This window comes from Mustela nigripes, chromosome 18, assembly GCF_022355385.1.
Source record: "Mustela nigripes isolate SB6536 chromosome 18, MUSNIG.SB6536, whole genome shotgun sequence".
In the NCBI taxonomy this organism is placed as follows: domain Eukaryota; kingdom Metazoa; phylum Chordata; class Mammalia; order Carnivora; family Mustelidae; genus Mustela; species Mustela nigripes.
The window spans coordinates 9,485,611-9,508,117 of record NC_081574.1 but is presented as its reverse complement, the minus strand read 5'-3'; positions in this window follow the sequence as shown (position 1 = coordinate 9,508,117).

Sequence of the window (22,507 nt, the reverse complement as noted above, 5' to 3'; positions counted from 1 at the left end):
TTAACATATGTAATAATATGGATAATAAAGTTATTACCCAAGGGGAAGCAAGTCGTTAAAACTCTCTTGAAAACAATTTGTTGGGGTTTCTGGGTCCCTCAGTCAGTTAAGCATCTGCTTTCTGATCAGGTCATGATCCCGGAGTCCTGGGGTCCAGTCCTGCCTCTGGGCTCCCTGTTCAGTGGCGAGTCTGCTTCTCCCTCTGCCCCTCTCACCTCCCCAGCCCTTGTTCTCTCTCTCTCTCTCTCTCTCTCTCTCAATAAATAAATAAAATCTCTAAAAAGAAAAAGCAATTGTTATTAGAGTTTCAGTTTACATTTTTCTTCAGATACCATGTAGAAAGACAGAAACCTCTGATCTGTGTTATACAAGCTTCCTGTTTTGTCTGTGATGCCAAATTTAGGCTGAAAGAACTTGGAGAAGGGGGAACTAGGAAGTATCAACACCAGGAAAGAATGCTGAACCACTGCTCACCACAAGGAAAGGAAGCGATAGAGACAAAATGTATAATTTCATCTCTTTTCTTTTGACGTTTGGTTGTCACATTACACATTTGGTTTGTATTCATCTTAAAATTGCTTGCTAAATCCAATATAATGTGGTGAACAGATTTTTTCATCAATATTGTGCTTTTTAATAGTTTTTTCATTTCTTATCATATGGTGAGTAATTTTATATTTTAAATATTTGTAAAGTTGTTTACTATTTTGTCTTTCTTTTCTACTTTTAATGTGTCTCCATTTCCTTAGCACTTATTTTTATTCCTTTTTATGATTGACATTATCATAGGCTTGAGGTTTGAAAATGATGTTTAATGTTTCAACATTATTTCTCATCCTTTCAAGCATCCTTGATCTTTTCAAGTTAGTTGAGATCATGAGCTTTCTTCTCAGCTTGTTTTCCATAATTATTAAACTTTATCTGATGACCCCTATATATATTTGCTAGTTTAGCAAGTCACTTCTTGGCTCCTATCTCTTCACTGCTATACTATATAAGCTCCATTCCCAAAGCTTTTCTGAACAAATTTTCACAAAAGCTGAGTGAACAATGGAAACTGAGACTCAAAACCTGAAACCATGGGTTCAATGTTACTGTCTCATTTCTCTCTGAAATCAACAGTCTTTGAAGATGATGTGTCTGCTTTTAAAATCTTTTAAAGAAAATCATATGTAGCACAATCACAAGCTTTACAGTCTCTGTAATACTTTTTATTTAAAAAGAAGGTAATATTTTATTTAAGTGTAAAATAGACAAATAAAATGTCCCAGATATATTTTTTAAGTCTAAAATTTCAGATGTTGTATCATTTATAAGAGGAAGATATAGAAAAGAATCCAAAGAGTATAAACTAGCTCATGAAGCCTCCAAAAACACTAGTTTGAAAATTTTGTTTTAATTTAATGAAATTCAAATGTGCAGGTGTGTGTGTGTGTGTGTGTGTGTGTGCATTTTATCAGCTAAATCTGTCCTAATTTCTTCTTCTCAGTATTTTAATCCTATCTAAAGTTATATAGTATTTTTCAAAGAAGACAGACAAAAGCTAACAGATACTTGAAAAAAATGTTCAGTACTACTTGGCATCAGGGAAATACAAAGCAGAACCACTCACACCAGTCAAAATGGCTAAAATGAATAATTCTGGAAACAACAGATGTTGGTGAGTTTGCAGAGAAAGGGGAACTCTCTTACCCTTTTGGTGGGAATGCGAACTGTTGCAGCCACTCTGGAAAACAGTATGGATGTTCCTCAAAAATTAAAAACAGAAGTACCTACAATCCAGCAATTGCACTACTGGTATTTATTCAAAAGATATAAAAATAGTGATTTGAAGGGGCATATGCACCCCAATGTTTATAACAGCAATGTCCACAATAGCCAAACTATGGAAAGAGCTCAGATAACCATTGACAGCTGCATGGATAAAGAAGATGAGGTATACCTCATCATGAGATATATCTCACACACACACACACACACACACACACACACACACACACAAACTGGAATACTACTCAGTCAACAAAAAGAATGAAATCTTGCCATTTGCAATGACATGGGGAACTAGAAGGTATTATGCTAAGCAAAATAAGTCAGAAAAGACAAATGCTATATGATTTTGCTCACATGTGGAATTTCAGAAACAAAACAGATGAACATAGGGGAAGGGAAGGAAAAATTAAATAAGATACAAACAGAAGGGGGCAGACCATAAGATACTCTTAACTACAGGAAACAAACTGAGAGTTGCTAGAGGGGAGGTGGGTAGGGGGATGGAGTAATTGGGTGATGGCCAATAGGAGGGCACTTGGTGTAATGAGTTCTGGGTGTTATATGCAACTGATGAATCACTAAATTCTCTCCACACTAACAATATGCTACATGTGAACCGAATTTAATTTAAATTAAAAATGTTAAAATATATAAATACTGCCCGATTAACATAATACTGGATACAACATATGATTGACAATAAATCTTCATGGAAATAAAAAAAATGTTATATTGTTAAAAATCTTACATGTCTTTTTCTATTAAATTGTGTTTTACTATTTGGGTTTTATTTTTAAGACTCAGATTCTTTGTTTGTTTTTAGAAATATTCTGGTTTGTCAAGATCTATAGCACCAGGAGCCTCTTACCTGGTCATTCAATAGGAATGTATTGTTTAGCATTCAAAATAATATTGATTTGGGTGCTAAAACAGAAGTGATACAAAACAACACCTTAGAAGTCTTACTGGGAAGTCTCAACTCTTAAAAGAAAGATCAAGGACAATAGTAGAGGAAAAATAACTTGTGACTAAAAAGAGAACATTGAACTTTTGGTTATTTCCTCTCTTCTGAGTACGATCTTGAAAGATTCAATCATAAGTTCACTCTTCCCCACTCCTCTTTTCTCTGAAACTACCTGTGTTAGTCAGGGTTCTCCAGAGCAATGGGAAAGAGATAGACAGGAGGTGGGAGTAGGATTAGGAGAAATTGGCTCACATGGTAATGGAGGCTGAGAAGTCTCACACTTTGCCATCTGCAAGCTGGAGACCCAAAGTGATGTAATTCAGTCTGAATCTGAATGCCTACAAACCAAGGTTAAAAATGATTTACATCCCAGTCCCAGGGTAGGAGAAGATGATTTGAGATGTCCCAACATGTGGCAGGTAGAAAGCAAAAATGGGCAAATTGATCCTCCCTCTGCCTTTTGTTTTATTAAAGCCCTCAATGGATTGATGATATCCATTAACATTGGGAAGGGAAATTTACTTCATTGAGTCCATTGATTCAAATGTTAACTTTATGAGGAAATACCAGCACAGGCACCCCAGAAATAATTTTTAATCTGGCACCCTCTATCCAGTGAAGTTGACATAAAAAATTAACCATCACCCTACCATTAATTAAATCCTCTTAGTTTAATATTGCCTGTAATATAATCCAATCCAAATGGGAGTGCCAAGAACATGCTTGAGGATGGGGTCTTTACCCACCTGCTTCAGAGGCAAACATAAACCTTCTCCAATTATCTATTAAATGAATTATATTTTTATTTATTTTTTTTCTTTTTAAGAATTTTAATTCTATTATAGTTAACACACAATGTTATATTACTTTCAGATGTTTAGCTTAGTGATTCAACAATTCCTTACATCACCCCATGCTCATGCTCCTCACAAGAGCTCTCCTTAACCCCCAACACCTATTCCCTCACCAGCTCCCCTCTGGAAACCATCCTTTTGTTCTCTATAGTTAAGAGTCTGTTTCATGGCTTCTCTTTCCCTCTCTCTTTTTAAATCTTTGCTCATTTGCTTAGTTTCTTAAATTCCACATATGAGTGAAATCCTATGGTATTTTTCTTCTGACTTATTTCACTTAGCATTATACTCTCTAGCTTCATCTCTGTTCTTGAAGTTGGCAAGGTTTCTTTCTCTTTTAAGGCTGGATAATATTCCAGTGAATACATATACCACTTCTTTACCTATTCATCAGTCAATGGGCACTTGGACTATATCTTGGCTATTGTAAATAATTCTGCTATAAATGTTGGGGTGCATGTATCCCTTTGAATTACTGTCTTTGAATTATTTTGGTAAATACCTAGTAGTGGGAATACTGGATCACAAAGTAGTTCTGTTTTTACCTTTTTGAGGAAATTTCACACTGTTTCCACAATGGCTACATCAGCTTGCATGCCTACTAACAGTGTGAGAAGATTCCTTTATTTCCCCAACCTTACCAACACCTGTTATTACATGTTGTTGATTGTACGCATTCTGACAGGTGTGAGGTGATATCTCTTTTAGGTTCTGATTTGCATTTCCCTGATGAAGAGTGATGTTGAGCATCATTCCATGTGTCTGTTGGCCATCTGGATGTGGTCTTCTTTGTAGAAATGACTGCTCATGTCTTCTGTCCACTTATAAATTGGATTATTTGGTTTTTTGGGTATTGATTTATATAATTTTTTATATATTCTATGTACTAACACCTTATCAGATGTGTTATTTGTAAATATCTTCTCCTATTCAGTAGTTGCCTTTTATTTTGTTGTTTCCTTTGTTGTGTAGAATCTTTTTATTTTGATGTAGTTCCAGTAGTTTATTATTGCTTTCATTTGTATTACCTTAGAACACATCTAGAAAAATGTTGTTACATTTAATGTCAGAGACATGACTGTTTGTACTGTTCCCTGGGATTTTCATGGTTTTATGTCTCACAATTAAGTATATAATCTGTTTTGAATTTATTTTTGTGCATGGTGTAAGAAAGTGGTCCAGTTTCATTCTTTTGCATGTTACTGTCCAGTATTCCCAAAACCATCTGTTGAAGAGACTGTCTTTTTCACATCGGATATTCTTTCCTGCTTTGTTGAATTATTGACCATATTATTGTGGGTTACTTCTGGGTTTTCTAGTCTGTTCCATTGATCAATGTGGCTGTAGTTGGGCCAATGCCATACTATTGGATTACTACATCTTTGTAATATATAACTTGAAGTCTGGAATTGTGATGCCTACAACTTTGATTTCCTTTTTTAAGGTTGCTTTGGCTATTTGGGGTCTTTTTTGGTTCCATACAAGTATTAGGATTGTTTGTTCTAGCTCTTTGAAAAATGCTGTTGATATTTTGATAAGGTTTGCATTAGATGGTTAAATTGCTTTGGATAGTATAGACATTTTAACAATATTTGCTTTTCCAACCCATGAGGACTTCCATTTGTTTGTGTGGTCTTCAATTTCTTTCATCAGTGTTTTATAGTTTTCGGAGCACAGATCTTTCACTTTTTTTAATTAGGTCTATTCCTAGGTATCTTGATAATTTCAGTGCAATGAAATATATTTTTAAAATACAGTTTTCAGATTTTTTTAACCTACTTACAAGTCTTAATTTAAACTCCTAATTATCTACTATGAAGAAATTGAGTTATTTGGAAAATAAATTCTGTGATACCAAAGACAGAAAATGTATCAAAAATTTTACCTAAGAGTGGTTTAGAAATCAATAGTAAATTATATTTGGGTTGCTTCCTCATTCCTCTTTTATGATGTTGAGAATATGTGCTACATATATGTTAGAAAATTACAAAGAGTGAGGGAAACCATTCATTGGGGGGAAAAAAGACTCTCCTAGTCATGCAACTATATTAAGCAAACACTTATATTCTCAAGGTCTGCTCAGAAAATTTCCTTTACCACTTTGTCTTGTCTACAAATGATTGAAATCCAGGACACTACTTTTTAAACATTTTCCTCGACATTTGAATATTTATTTATTTGTAATTATAACCCAGTATTGGAGAGGGCTTTTTTTCCCCTAAAATTTTCATATTTAGGTTCTACATTTAGGTTTCTGACTAATTTTGAGGGAAGTTTTATGTATAGGGTGAGGTATGGGTCAAAGGTCATATATTTTTACAGATAGATATCCCATTGTTTTCAACAAATGTTGTTGAAAAGGATATTCTTCCTCTATCCAAATTATCTTTGCATCTCTGCTATAAATGATCCATGGGTTCGTGTTCTGAACTGCCTACAAATTTGTATTTATCTATCTTTCAACCAATAACACACTGCCATGATGACTACAGCCATGTGATATGTCATGGAAGAAGCTTGGTCCTCTTCACTTTGTTCTCTTCAAAGTTCATTTGGCTACTCTGGGTCCTTTTCATCTTCAAATTAATTTTATATTTTTCAAGACTTTATTTTTAAGTGATTTCTACATCCTTTGAAGGACTCAAACTCACAACTCTGAGTTTAAGAGTAGTATGGTCTGCCGACCAAATAAGCCAGGGGTCCCTCTTCAAATGAATTTTAGAATCAGTTAATTTCTATGAACAATTCTGAGATTTTAATGGGTATTGTGTTACTGTGTGGGTGAATTTAGGAGAATTCACATATTTATATTGATTGTTTAGATTCATGAACACAGTACCCTCTCTTTTTATTAAGATACTTTAAAATTTTTTCTCAGGAATAATTTTTAGTTTTTAATGTTCTTTAACAACCATTGTCAGATTCATCCTTAATTCATATTTCTATGCCATTGTAAAGTTTGTATTTATTGATTTATAAGACTTTAGTGAAATTTAAGGTTCACAACATAGTTGAGGGTAAAGTACATGGTATCCAATATACCCCTGTGGCACATATGCATAGTGCCCCTCATGATCTACATTCCTCACCAGAGTGCTGTATATGTTACAATTGATGAACCTGTTTGAAAATTATAATCCCCAGTCAATAGTTTACCATAGGGTTCATTCTTGGTGTTGTATATTCTAGGGGCTTAGACAAATGTATTATGGCATGTACCTATTATTGTATCGGAATATTTTCACTGCTTTAAAAATCCTCCATGGTCCCCCTGTTTGTCCTTCCCTACTACAACTTCTGGCAATCAAAGATCTTTTGACTGTCTACATAGTTTTCCTTTCCAAGAATGTCATACAGTTGGAATCATATAGTATGTAGCCTTTACACATTGGCTTCTTTCATGTAAAAATATTCAGTATAGGTTCCACTTTTAATGGCTTAATAGCTCATTGATTACAACTCCATTGTCTGGATATACCACAGTTTTTCTGTCCACTACTAAAAATTTGGTTGCTTCCAAATTTGGGCAATTATGAATAAAGCTGCTAAAATATCTGTGTTCTGTCTTTGTGTGGTCACAAATTGCACTCCTTTGGGTAAATACCAAGGAGTGCAATTGCTTGATCTAATAGTAATAGTATGTTTAATTTCTTTCTTTCTTTTTTTTTTTTTTAAGTTTGTTCATCCTTCCTTTCTTCTCGTGTTATGTTAGTCACCATAGAGTGACTATGGTTAAGGTTAGGGTTAGGGTTAGGGTTAGGGTCATTATTTTTTGATGTGGTGTTCCATGATTCATTGTTTGTGTATAATACCCAGGGCTCCATACAATCTGTGCCCTCCTTAATAAGTATGTTTAATTTCTCAAGTGCACCTACTACCTTCCAAAGTAGTGTATCAGTTTATTAGTTCCAGTTCTTTGGTCAATTCTTTCATATTTTCTTTACAGAGTATCTTGTATGAAGTTTAAAAAGAGTACTGATAGGGGACATATTTGTTTTGTTCCTGATCTTGGTGAAAAAGTGTTGAGTTTCTTACCGTTAAGGATGGTGTTACCTATAGGGCCTTTGCAATCCTTATCAAACTGAGAAAGTTCCCTTTATTCCTAGTTTATTAAGAGTTTTTAATCATGAACTGGTCACAGATTTCTTGGAATGCTTTTTATGCATGTATCAATATGCTCATGTGATTTTTTAAAAATTTTGTTCATGTAAGGATCACATTGATTCTTTTTCAAATGTTGAGCCAAATTTACATACTATAGATGAGTCCCACTCGGTTTAATTGTGTAATCTTTTCATACTTTGTTGGAATAGATTTGCTAATATTTTGTTGAGGATTTTTAATCTATATTCACTTGCAATTTTGATGTATAGTTTTCTTGATTTCTCTATATTGATCATTTGTACAAAATCCTTACCAAACTTTTTAGTTCTAGTAGCTTTTTAAAATACAATAATTGGATTTTTCTATATAGACAATATAAAATTTTGAATAAAGGCAAAATTTACTACTATTTTTCCAATCTGGATACCTTTTTTATTTCTTTCTTTTTTTTTTTTTCCTTATGAACAGCCTAGATTCTACTCCAGTGTAATGTTGAATAGAGGTAGTGAGAGGACACATCCCTGGTTTTTCCTAATCTTCACAAAAAACATTGAGTCCTTCACCATTTTGAATGTAAGTAATCTACTTAATGCCAAAATCTAAATTATGTGGCCATTGTCTTTTGGATTCAATTTTTTTATGATATGTGAGTCTACTTTTAATACAGATATGAAGCCTTTTGCTTTTTTGGGATCTTTTAATATTTTTCCTTTGTCTATGTTTTCAAGCATTTTTATCCTGTTACATTAATATTATAATATCACAGCTATTATTTCTTTCTTTTCTTTTTCATTTTTTTAAAGAGAGACAGCACAAGAAATTAGGGGTATGAGAACAGAGAGAATCTTAAGCAGGCTCCATGCCCAGCACAAAGCCCAGTGAAGGTCTCAGTCTCACAACCCCTGAGATTATGACCTGAGCTGAAATCAAGTGTCAGATGCTTCACCAACTGAGCCAAACACCCCACCTCCCCGTCACAGACGTTATTTCTAGAGTACTTTTTACCTTTACATTCACAGAGTTTATTAATTCAGAACACAACATCTTTCCTCTGTCTTAGTAAATTATCAAATACTCTCTCTACAAATCTTGTGTTTTCCATTTTCTCTATTCTAAACTTTATCACCTTTTTTATTCTTTCTATCTAACGTATCTGTTGATCTTCCTTTGTTAACATTACTTATTCACTCATTTTGTTCATTCCATTCTTTTGCCGTCTTGTGTTGATATATTTCTCAACTTAAATATTTTTTTCAGTGTTGTTTTTTGATATGTAGAAGATGAAAATGCCCCCTCTTATACTTCCATCTTAAAATAGAATCAGATATTTAGACTACGCGAGTTTGAAGGGTTTTGTGTTGCCTTTGACTCTTTTGGTTTAGACCATATCATTCCATTTTATATGCAATGGTATTTGGAAGGGAAATAAAAGTTTTTGGTTTAATCTCATCCTGGTTAGTTGAAAATTAGAGGGAATAAATTAGTCTCCATGCTTTGATAATCAAAATGCTGCATATTTCTCCTCTAGTAAGTCATTTACCACAATAGTAAATACAAAAATGATTTGTTATATTATTTGTAAAATACTTTTCAAAATATTTATTAATTTAATAATAACACTAAATATGTAGACCATATACACGCCTTTACTTTAAGAGTTCAAAGACTTTTGGATAATAGAGCTTTGATAATAGAAAATTGTAGGAAATAGGGCATCATAAATGCAGTCCAAATGTGGTTTATGTCAGTTAATATCTATAAAAAGCATATTTGAATGGAAAAATTATTTTTATCAACTTTTTTTAATTTGGAAAAGAAGATTAATGTTAAATGATTTGCTTAAGGATATCCACTGAAATAATAAATCAACCCAGGAATTCTGATAGTAGATCCAATTTTCTATATTTCACTTGAAATAAAATAGAAACTTATTTATGGACTATGACCTTCAAAAATCACCTAACTTTAAGACATTTTTATAAAATATGAAAATTTACTATCAAGAATAAATTAACAAAGGCTAATTGTTTTACTCTAGTAATTTTTGGAAGGGCATTCACTTCTTTAGATCCATTAAATTAACCTTACTACTTGCTGATTCTGGTAACCCAACTATATAAAATATGTGGCTATTTCAGTGTCTGAAGTATTAACTTTAAAATTAATTTCAAACTTAATATGACTAAGTACATATATTTTAAAACATAATTTATTGAAAATGATAATTATGCTTGAGGCTTTTGGAGGGTCTTGGTTGATATTCCAAGGACATTTGTTGAGTTAAATGTTAAAGCCTTTAGTAAAAGGTAAAATGGGCTCTGTTATCTAAAATGATATAACTATTTAAAATTTAAGAAGTTTGATAATCTCTTGTATTTATAATAAAGTAGAATAACAATGTAGATTTGATAAGCTTATCAATATTATTGATTTTTTCTTTTTTCTTTTGCTTTCTCTGTAGTGTTAATTTTTAGCCTACTATATCTCATTTTCCATAGTGGGTATTCAGTCACTATTTTGTAAATGTGAGAAAGAGAAGTGCAACCCCTGAAATCCAGGAGTTTCCCTGGTCATCAGCCAGGACTAGGTTTTGCTAGGAGCTGGCATGGCACTCTTAGCTACATCTTCCTACTCTTTTATTCAACATAAGCTTTTTGCAGAACATCAGCACCGGACAAGGCTACTATTAACTGTGAAAGATCAAGATGAAAATCAGAATATTCTGTAAACCATGTCTAAATCCAGACAAAACATGACAATTGTCCAAATAACAAAAGTGGCCAAACCTGTTTTCTAAATAGTATAAATGATTGATGCTTCTTTACCAGTTATAGTGCTAATTGCTAGTCTACTCTTCAACTTCTTCTAGATAAGATTTAAGATATCAAATCATACACTATTATCTGCTTTCTGAAAAAGTCTAATCCAGAGTACAGTGCCACTTCCTGAAATGATTTCTAAAATCACTTAATACACACCCAAATCCTATAATAACTAATTTTTAAGGCACTTGTACTGAACACCACATAGTTTCCTGTGGGTGTAATCTCCCTCGTAACCAGAAGCAATAAACCCTGGTTGTTCAGCTACAGGTGTGTTCAAGTATTCTTGGGTTTCCCTGGAGGGCGCTGACAAACGGGTAAGTGTGATTTTAGAAACCGGATGTTGGCCCATATTTCTTAATGCTACCATCTTCTCTTCATTTTGGTCCCTTACTTTCTCTCTCTCCCTTTCTCTTCCACCTTTCCTCCCTGTCTTTTTCCCTCTTTCTTTCAATCTGTCTTACTCATACACACTTACATAAACAAATAATGACACCAGTGTAGAAAATTCCATAAAATAAGACTCCTTTAAAATGTCTACAACTCCGCCCACTCTGCCACAAAACTATTTTTAACATTTCTTCTTCTTTTTAAAAAATTTATTTATTTGACAGACAGAGATCACAAGTAGGCAGAGAGGCAGGCGGGGGTGGGGAGGAGCAGGAAGCAGGCTCCCTGCTGAGCAGAGAGCCCGATGCTGGGCTCGGTCCCAGGACCCTGGACCACAACCCAAGCCAGAGGCAGAGGCTTCAACCCACTAAGCCACCCAGACACCCCTACCAAAAAACTATTTTTAAATGTAATTGTCTGTTTCAGAGAAAGATAAATGCTATCAACTGTAGGCAACTTAAAAACATTGATAAATATTATCCACAAAAAAATGAATGTCTACATTTGATTGTTGCCAATTGTAACTCATTATGGATTACCTGGCTCCAAAAATCACTCACAGAAAGAATTGTAAACAGGTACACGAGGTCATTCTGGAGGTAGATTCCACAGTGTGAAATAAGCCTGACATTCTTGGTTTAAAAATCATAACTAAAAAGATGAAAGAGAAACCACACAACCATATATATGTCCTCAGGGGAATAAATGAGCCATCAAGAAGAAGAGTTAACAGTTTTTGCCAAGATTTCTGTCTTCTATTTTTAGTGCAAAATATTAGTGCTGAGTGTGGCGATATCCCCAGGGTTTTTTGTCATTTGTAAGACAATTTATAGAGCTGGCTCGTGCTAGCTCTCTTTCTTTCTCCTTCTCTTTCTCTATCTCTCCATCTGTCTCTTTCTCTCCCTCCTCTTTCCTGACTCCCTTTTATTGTACCCCCTTATCCTGCCTTGTACTTCTCATGGGTGTACACAGCACCAGTTGAGAGTCAAAGACATTCAAGTGTCTATTTAAGAATTTGGGTACTTTAAAAAAAAAAAAAAACAGGAGAAATGATTACTATTAAGTCACTTCACAATATAACACAAAATAAGTGATTACATTTGTCACCCAAAATTACTTCATAAAAAAGAAAGTTGTTTTTAATGGCTTCCCCACCCCCCGCCAAAAAAAAGAAGGTGTTAATTGGGTAATAAGTAAAACTTACCACTTCAAACAAGAACGTAATTTTTCAATGGTGTTTTGAAAACAAAAAACAGTACTTGGTGATAAATCATTTAATACATACGAAGAATGATGTCTTATATAAAATCGTTCTGGTTTAGTTTAAATAACAATCTTGTTAGTGTACATTTTTGTCTAATGGCTTATTCAAAAAATTTTTTTGCACAGTTGACAAAATAACTTTGCATAAAGACATAAGGTAAAGTATGCCATAATAGAAAATAATCACTTTTGTGTATGTAATTTCTTTAAAGGCTCATGTCTGTCTGGAAATTCTCCGTGGAAGAATGTGCTATTTCTTCCAGTGATTTCTCTTTATCACTGAGCTGGGGAACACCGTTGGCAATGTAGAGAAGATGGATGCCCTGCAGGTTAGAGACCAACAGCAGGAGTTTCTCCCATAAAGACAAATGTCCTAAAGATTTATCTGTTTACCTACATAATTTTTTTCCTCTTTAAGATACCCAGGGATTTTTGTGTCCCATTTGGCACTGATTTGTAAGGTACTGTTGTCAAGACAGAAAAAAGAAAAAAAAAAAAGAATGTTAAATATTTTCATTCAATGAAAGATTGAATGAAATGAAAAATACCTAATTTTGTAGACATTTAGGGAGTAGCGGAAACTATTTAAAATAGTTAGTGAGTTCCAAAACAATATCATCAAAACCTAATTACCTTTGATAATGTATATACATTAATGACCATTCTGAATTTGCTGTATGAGAAAACAGCATGTTTGATACAATTTCAACCCTCATGCAAAGTAAAAAAAAAATATATTTATTCTTTATATTTACAAAACGTCTGAGCCATTTTGGAAAACATACTATATAAAAGTAACATACTTTGAACATTAACTTTATAAATTGGCATGACCTACACTATACCTATTAAAGAAAAACATGTTATACATAATTAGCAGTAAATCATAAATACTTCACACAATTACTTCCAAAAGATCTACACAATTATCAGAAAGTTCAAATAGCTTCTGTAAAGTGCAAGTGATGTCATATTGTAATGTAAATACTCACATTTTAATAAAATTACATATATTAATACTGGCATTTATATTAGTTGAATGTAGTATTAAGATAACACTATGTGCCAGAAATGGTGGCTAGTGGTCCATTCGTCCCTCACAGAAGGATGACAAGGTTATCTTTTTTTTACCCTAATTCCACAGATGAGGAAATTAGACATAGAAAATTTGTGTTTACATATTGATATATACACACATATATGCATATATATGTATGTATATGTATATATATATATATATATATATATATATATAGATGTAAAAATGTATCTAAATCTGTATACATATGCTTAGTTGTTAAAAAATAAAGTTATAAAAACCTACCACTCAGGAAGCATTGGTGGCTCGCTCAGTTAAGCATCTATCTGCCTTTGGCTCAGGTCATATCCCAGGGTCTTGGGAATGAGTCCCACACCTGGCTCCTTTTTCCACAGGGAGCCTGCTTCTCCCTCTGCCTGCCGCTCCCCCTGCTGGTACTCTCTCTCTCTCTGAAAAATAAACAAATCTTTGAAAAAACCTAAAAATAAAAATAAAAACCTACCACTCTATAGCTTCCTTTTTCGGAAAAAAAAAATGGAGGAGATAAAAACTTTTATATGGGTTTAGAGCAGATTCTTTCCCAGTTTCAAGTGCGTGTCTAATTTGAGCTAATTAAATATTAGCTGCATCCTAAAGAGTGATCTCTTTGATCGTTCTCAGTTGGAAAAGTCTTCCTACAGAAACTGTTTTTTCTTCTCTGGTCTCTTTCGTGGCATCCTCTGAGGATTTTATAATGGACGCAGTGATCTCTCCACGGAGAGTGGCACCCTCACCGAGTGGGAAGTTGTTTGCACATCCACCTTCCTAGCTCTGCTGGCATATGTGAGGCATTTTATGCTCCACGGAAAAGCAACCTGCTGTGCACTGAGGGGGCATTATTGTTATTATACCCAGGATACTGGTTTAAGGATCTGTCTTTAAACAACAACTACAAGGCCCATTTAAAACTCACTTTAGCTTCGAACATACTTGTAATTTAACTTGAGAATACCCAGATCACCAGTGCAGTCTTTGTGGGATGTAGTTCTGATTCGGTCTACACAGGTTATTATTGACACCTAAAAATAGTTCAAAGAGATGTGAAATTGGCTCTGTAGAAGGTTAAGTGAATCAAAGGACGATCATCAAATCAAGAGTCAAACACTGTGATTCAGTAAGGTCTTTAAACATTAGGAAAAATACAGATCAATGTCTTTGCCTTGTATACTGCAGCTACAATTTTATAAACAGTATGAAAATATTTTCTTTCAGTCTTAAATTAGGGCTGTGCGTTGGAACCCATAAATGAGTCAGGAAGTTCATGACCTTTAACAAATAGTAAAATATAATGGATTTGCATCTGTGTTTTTATTTTTTCTTTGTATGTCTATCTTCTGCTGGAGAGGATCTAAAGCTTTAATCAGATTCTCAAAGGTAATCATGAACTCTGAAATGTGTGTATTCATGGATATAAGTGGAAGAATTTCTCATGGCATTCATTACTGTTCACTAGAACAGCAATTGAGAATTAACATCCTTAGAAGTATCTAATCCAAAAATATTTTTTCACTTCTCTAAATTACTAAAATTTTGCCACATTTCTCTAACCTCAATTTACATACATTAAGTCACAATTGGAAAGCAGAGCATATATGAATATTTAACTTTTTTTTTTCAATGTGTTCTTTTACAGCTCAACTTGTAACCTACTTGACTATATGCCTTTACATTTTTTTGGCTTCTTGTGATTCTATATATCTCTTTGTTTAGAACACTCTATACAGCAAATGTGTGTTATCTACTATATGTCAGGTATCGGGGACACAGTTATAAAATAGACACGTGGTCCTTGTTCACACAGAGCAGATATCCTAGAAGGGAAAACAAATATGCAAAAATATTATTAAGTATGGTTGTAACAGGTGGTGTAAGACAGAAATACAGCATATTATGTAAAGCATGATAGATCCCAACCAGGCAAAAAGCAAAATGATCTCAGAATATGAGAAAAAGTATAGATGAGAAAGAGCTTCACTCATTGGACACTACATTCAAGGTACAGTAACTCCAAACATTGCTCAAGTTCCCAGTTTCCAATGTGAAATATATTTACATTCACACATGATTTCATATTATCATTCAATATCACTTTTTAATTTTGGGTAATTGTTTTCATGGTGTCTTCTCTCAACTGTGGGTTTTTTTTTTTTTTTTTTTTTGTTTTTTTTTTTTTTGATTTTTTTTTTAAATTGTGGTTTTTTTTTTTTTTTTTTTTTGGCATTTGATTTCTGTAACAATGGAACTCATGATGAGTACACTTTGATGACCTTCTACCTTTTCCAGTATTAGTCTGCAAATACTTATTCTTTTTGTTTTTGCTTTTTAATACAACTTACATTGTATGCCATTGCTGAGACTCTAGTCAAAGCATATCTTTAATACTTCTTATGTGATTGAAATCTCAAACACTTTGACCTATTGTACTGGAATGCAAAATGAAGAAATGAGTGATAACTAGAAATGTAAAGTCTGTCATTTGATATTTTCAAATATTTATATTTATTTTCTGTTACTGTGCAGTGTTTAGAAGTTAGTAGACATTGTACTGTCTTTATGAATGAACTCTGTTGCAACAAAAGGACACAAAATATTATTTATCCCCAAATGACCTTCACTCTATTGCACTTAAAAAGGAATGTGTTGGCACCGGCAACTTTTCTAAAAGCCTGGAGTGTACCATGTAATATATAACTTGCTATTGCATATCTGTTATGATTAAGATTTAATGAGTGATGCTGACACTGAGGCGGAGTTTGTTTTCAATATACAATTTACTAATTAGGTAATTTAAGTTTAGCACATAAAAAGAACTATGTCATGTAAAAGGCCTGTAAGTAGACCAAAAACCATAATTAAGCAAAGTATATTATTTCAAAAGAAATTTTTAAATTATTAATAAGTTATCCTCCTAAATAAGAAAAATAATATGTGTGTTTTTTATAGAAGTACAAACAGATATTGGCATTCGTAAGACTGGTTACAACTTGTGGTTAGATGCGTGCATTTTTCATTCAAATGCTGACTGTCACCACCCTATTATAAAAATAGACATGGTTTTAATTTTAATCTGACGAGAGGTATGAGTTGAAGTGAAAAAAAACACCTTGTATTGATACTTCATCAAATAGAAATTGTACTTTTTTTTCACATTTTAAGTTTTTATTTTATCTTTGTTTTTGTTTCTTTTGAAGTAGGCTTTACACCTAATGTGGGGCTCAAACTCAAAACCCTTAGATCAAGAGTTACTTGCTCTTCTGAGTGAGCCAGCCAGGTGCCCCTTAAGTTTTTATTTTAATTCCAGTAGTTAACATATACTGTTATGTTAGTTTCAGGTGTGCCATATGGTGACTGAATAATTCCATACATCACTCCACGCTCATAACAAGTATGTTCCTTAATCGCCATCATCGAATTACCCCATCCCCCACCTTCCCCTCTGGTAACCATCAGTTTGTTCTCTGTAACCAGGAGACTGTTTCTTGATTTGTAGCTTTCTTTTTCATTTTGTTTCTTAAATTTCACATACAAGTGAAATCATATTGTATTTGTCTTTCTCTTGATGGACTCTTTTTGCTTAGCATTATACCCTCTGATTTATCCCTGTCTTTGCAAAGGGTAAGATTTCATACTTTGTTATGGCTAATTAGCATTCCATTATGTGTGTGTGTGTGGGTGGGTGTACACACTACTGTTCATTATCCATTTATCTGTCATTGGACATGGGCTGTTTCCACAATTTGGCTATTGTAGGTAATGCTGCTATAAACATCAGGCTGTTGTGTCCTTTTGAGGTAGGGTTTTTGTATTTGAATAAATACCCAGTAGTCTGATTCATGGATCATAAGGAAGTTCCATTTATAACATTTTGAGGAACCTCCATACTATTTGCCACCATAGCTGCACCAGGTTGCATCCCACCAACAGTGCAAGAAGGTTCCTTTTCTTCTGCATCCTAGTTAACACCTCTTATTTCTTGGGTTGTTTATTTTACACACTCTGACAGGTGTAAGGTGATACCTCATTGTAGTTTTGATTTGTGTTTCCCCGATGGTAAGTTATATTGAACATTTTTACATGTGTCTGTTGGCCATCAGGATGTCTTCTTCAGAGAAATGTCTGTTCATGTCTTCTGCCCATTTTTTTTTTTAAGATTTTATTTATTTATTTATTTGTCAGAGAGAGAGAGAGAGAGAACACAAGCAGGCAGAGCGGCACAGCAGAGGCAGAGAGAGAAACAGGCTCCCTGCTGAGCAAGGACCCCCGATGTGGGACTCTATCCCAGGACCCTGGGATCATGACCTGAGCTGAAGGCAACGGCTTAACCAACTGAGCCACCCAGGCATCCCATTTTTTAATTGGGCTATTCATTTTTGGGGTTTTGAGGTTTTTACGTATTTATATATTTTGGAAACTAACACTTGTTCAGAAAAGTTATTTGCAAATATCCTCTTTCATTCCGTGAGTTGTGTTTTAGTTTTGTTGATTCTTTCCTTCCCTGTGCAGAAGCTTTTTATTTTGATGTAAACCCAATAATTTATCTTTATTTTGTTTACCTGGCCCCAGGAAACATATCTAGAAAGAAGTTACTACGGTCGATGTCAAAGAAGATACTACCTTTTTCTCTTTTAGGATTTTTATGGTTTCCAGTATCACATTTAGGTCTTTAATCCATTTTGAATTTCTTTTTTGTATGGTGTAAGAAAGTGGTCTCGTTTCATTCGGTTGCATGTTGCTGTGCAGTTTTCCCAACACCATTTGTTGAAGAGACTTTTTCCCATTGGACAGTCTGTCTTGCTTTCTTGAAGATTAATTTGTTGCACAGTAGTGGGTTCATTTCTGGGTTTTCTCTTCTGCTCCATTCATCTGTGTGTCTATATTTGTGCCAATACTGTACTGTTTTGATTACTATTTTGGGGTGTTTTGTGATTCCATACAAGTATGAGGATGGTTTGTTCTAGCTTTGTGAAAACGGCTTATAATATAAGGATTCATTAAGGAATCAATAAGGATTACATCAATGTATTGATAAGAATTACAATAAGGATTACATCTCAATAAAATGTAATAAGGATTACAATCTCAATTGTAATTTGGATTACATCAAATGTGCAGATTGCTTTAGGTAGTATAGACATTTTAAGAGTATTTAAATGTTCTTGTTCTTCCAAGCCATGAACACAGAATGTTTTTCCATTTCTTTGCCTAATCTTTAGGTTCTTTCTTCAGTATTTCACAGTTTTCAGAGTATAGCTCTTTCACTTCTTTGGTTAGATTTATTCCCAGGTATCTTATCACTTTTGGTGCAACTCTAAGTGGTATTGTTTTTTTAATTTCTCTTTATGCTCCTTCATTACTGGTGTATAAATGGTAAAGAGTTTTCTGCACATGCATTTTATATCATGTGACATTACTGGGTTCTTTCATCAGTTCTCACAATTTTTTTGATAGTTTCTCTGATTTTCTATATATGATGTCATGTCATCTGCAAGTAATCAAAGTTTTACTTCTTCCTTACTGATTTAGATGGCCTTTATTTCATTTTTTCTTGAATGATTGTTGTGGCTAGGACCCCCAGTACTATGTTGAATAAAAGTGTTGAGAGTGGACATCCTTGTCTTGTTCCTCACCTTAGGGGAAAAGCTCTCAGTTTTTCCACATTAATGGTGATGTTAATTATGGAGGTTTTCCACATACAACCTTTATAATCCTACCTTATGGAGGGTTTTTATCGTGAATAGATGTTGTACTTTGTCAAATGCTTTTTCCGCATCTACTGAAATGATCACATGGTTCTTTTTTTTTAACTTTTTTTTTCATTTATTTATTTTCAGCATAACAGTATCATTATTTTTTCACCACACCCAGTGCTCCATGCAATCCGTGCCCTCTATAATACCCACCACCTGGCTCTTATCCTTTTTCATATTGATGTGATGTACCATGTTGATCAATTTGAGAATATTAAACCATGCTTGCTACCCAGAAATCAATTCCACTTGATTGTGGTGAATGGCCTTTTTTATTGTATTGTTGGATTTGGTTTGGTAGAATTTTATTGAGAATTTTACATCTGTGTTCATCTGGAATAATGGTTTGTAGTTCTTTTTATTAGTAGTATCTTTATATGGTTTTGGTATCAGGGTAATGCTGGCCTCATAGAATGAATTTTGAAGTTTTCCCTTTTTTCCATTTTTTTTTTGGAATAGTTTGAGAACAAGTATTAACTCTTCTTTAAATTTTTCGTAGCATTTACCTGTGAAACCATCTGGTCCTGGACTTTGTTTCTTGACATATTTTTGAGTACCGATCCAATATCTTTGCTAGTTGTTGGTCTGTTCAAGTTTTCTATTTCTTCCTATTTCGGTTTTGGTAATTTATATGTTTTTAAGAATTTGTCCATTTTTTCTGGGTTGTCCAGTTTGTCATGATGGTCACCAGGTGTTGTATGCAAGTGTGAACCACTGTATTGTACATCAAAAACTAATATCACACTATACATTAACTAAATAGATTTTAAATAAACATTTTTTTGTAAAAAGCATATTGTGAAATAATTGAGTCCTTTCCATTTTGTACCGAGGATTACATATATTCTGTGGCCTTTATTCAGAAAAGATGAGGCAGCATCTGTGATTTTGTGTGTACTTTCCTCATTATTTTAAAACTTATTGGGAGAGAACAGTGCAGGCTGAACAACAGGATCAAAGCAATTCTTTGTCTTTTTTCCTTACTATAATATCTTATAGGTATTCAGAACCAGGATCCTTTTCTGCAAAGTGGGGATCATAATTGTGCTTATTTCAGTAGACATTAGAGTTAAATGAAGAAGTCTACATAAACCTAAGAAGTATAACAAACCAACTATTCTTTCATTTATTTTTTGGACAAACTTGCTTTCTTTTAACATTTGGTACCTTCCTACAGTGAGATTCAGTTAACTTTATTTATATAAAATCAGATAAATCTTGTTTTAAGCTATTGTATGTATTAAAGATAGATCATTTTAGATGTACTGTGTAACTATCAAATATATTATACAAAACTGTTGAAAACTCATTGTAAGAAAATAGTCTTGATTTGCCAAATTGAAAATATCTATTAAGCATCCTGCATGAAAACTCACTGAGATTAATGTTAAGAAAACTGTAGTGAAAATGAGATTTTTCTCTTTTTTTAATTAGCCAGTGACCCTCACAGAAGCCGTTGTGTTCTCTTCTCATCCAGGCTGTCTGGAAACATCTGCTAATACCTTTAATTCTCCCTCTTCTATAAATGCCTAGATTCTTTTTTCCCCCCAGTTCTTTATTTAGATATATTTTAACAATTTGAAATACTTCAAATTCATGCTTCATTGATGTATTAATTCTGAACGGATTTTTTTCTAAGTAGTTACATCTGCATATACGTGTATATGTATAAATTAATATTATAAATTATCACTTGCAAAGTTGTGTAGAATATTAGGCAAATTTTGCTAAGAAAAATACTGTTAACTTATTTTTTTTAAAAAACTATCTGTTGGTAAGACCCTAGGTTGAAGATAAACAAACATAATAATCATATAGGATTCCAAGTGACTTTGTAAATTACTTTTTTTAAAAAATATTTTATTTATTTATTTGAGAGAGAGACAGTGAGAGAGAGCATGAGAGCGAGAAGGTCAGAGGGAGAAGCAGACTCCCCGTGGAGCTGGGAGCCTGATGCGGGACTCGATCCGGGGACTCCAGGACCGTGACCTGAGCCGAAGGCAGTTGCCCAACCAACTGAGCCACCCAGGTGCCCCTGTTTTTTGTTTTTTGTTTTTTGGTTTTTGGTTTTTTTTAATGGAAGAACCATATTATAGTTTTCTCTGTTATCCTCACAATGCACAAGAAATTGTATATAGCAATTACTTAGAGGAATAAAATGAGTGAATTCCTATTCTTCACACTATCACCTGCCTCCATCATAATCCTAATATTCTCTTGCTTCTAATTTTCTTTCTTTTCATATTTTTTTCTTTCTGTCAGCATAATGTTTATGTTACTACCTGGATCATATTCTAAAACACTATTCTGGCTATAGTACTCCAGTAAAGATGGGATTGGGAGGGAGACAAACCATGAGTGACTCAATCTCAAAACAAACTGAGCGTTGCTGGGGGGAGGGGGGTGGGGTTATGGACATTGGGGAGGGTATGTGCTTTGGTGAGTGCTGTGAAGTGTGTAAACCTGGTGATTCACAGACCTGTACCCCTGGGGATAAAAATATATGTTTATAAAAAATAAAAAAAATTAAAAAAAATTAAAAATCCCTCATGAGTCAATAAAATTTATTAGTATGGTGTGAGAGATCACTTATGAAATATCCTAATCCATAATTCTTTTGAAGTTATTCTCCCTCAGTAATTCAGACTTTCCATTCTCTTGGAACTCCTTTGATTCTGTTTCCTCCCAACTATTCCCCAATAAAGAAATAGAAAGTCTATTTTCCAGTAGTTCACATACAAAAATTGGAATCAATCTTAATTCTTCTTCTTTCTTCACACCTGAAAAAATCAATCTATCATAATATACTTTGGGCACAACTTTCAATATATATTTACTATTAATGTCCTTTCAACTCTATTTGGAGTAACTCTCTGAGCAATGTTTATTTCATTTTGGATCATCTTTCACAGAGTATACATTTGACTTTTTTTGGTATAGATTTTTTTTACATTGTTACTTTTAGATACTGCTTAATATTCAAGTAGGTGGAGCTATAAAAAATGGAACAAGATTCAACTTTTTGAATTCTGGTTATTGCATGAGTAGTGATTGCTCATATAATTGGAATGAATTTACCTTATTTATGATTTGCATGTTCTATAAATATATTTTATTAAAATGGAATATTGTTTCTTGGGTCAATCAAACAGTATTTATCAGTCATTAGGTCCTACCAGTTAGGAGCAGTATGTTCAGAATTTTTACAAATATTAACATGTTGAATACTCATACCCTCTTCCAATAAGTATTATTATTAATGACAATTTTGGATAAGAAAAAAGGTTAAAAGTTATTAAGAGTTTCATACAAGGTTATTGGCTAATATAGGTTCCATAAGTGTTCTAAACTTAGTGTTAATTTGTCTGTGTACATAACGACTGTGAAATAACTTAAAGACCTTATTTTGTAGTGACATGGGCTACCTGTCAAGACAAGGCAGCTTAAAATACATATAATTTTGGGCGCCTGGGTGGCTCAGTGGGTTAAGCCGCTGCCTTCGGCTCAGGTCATGA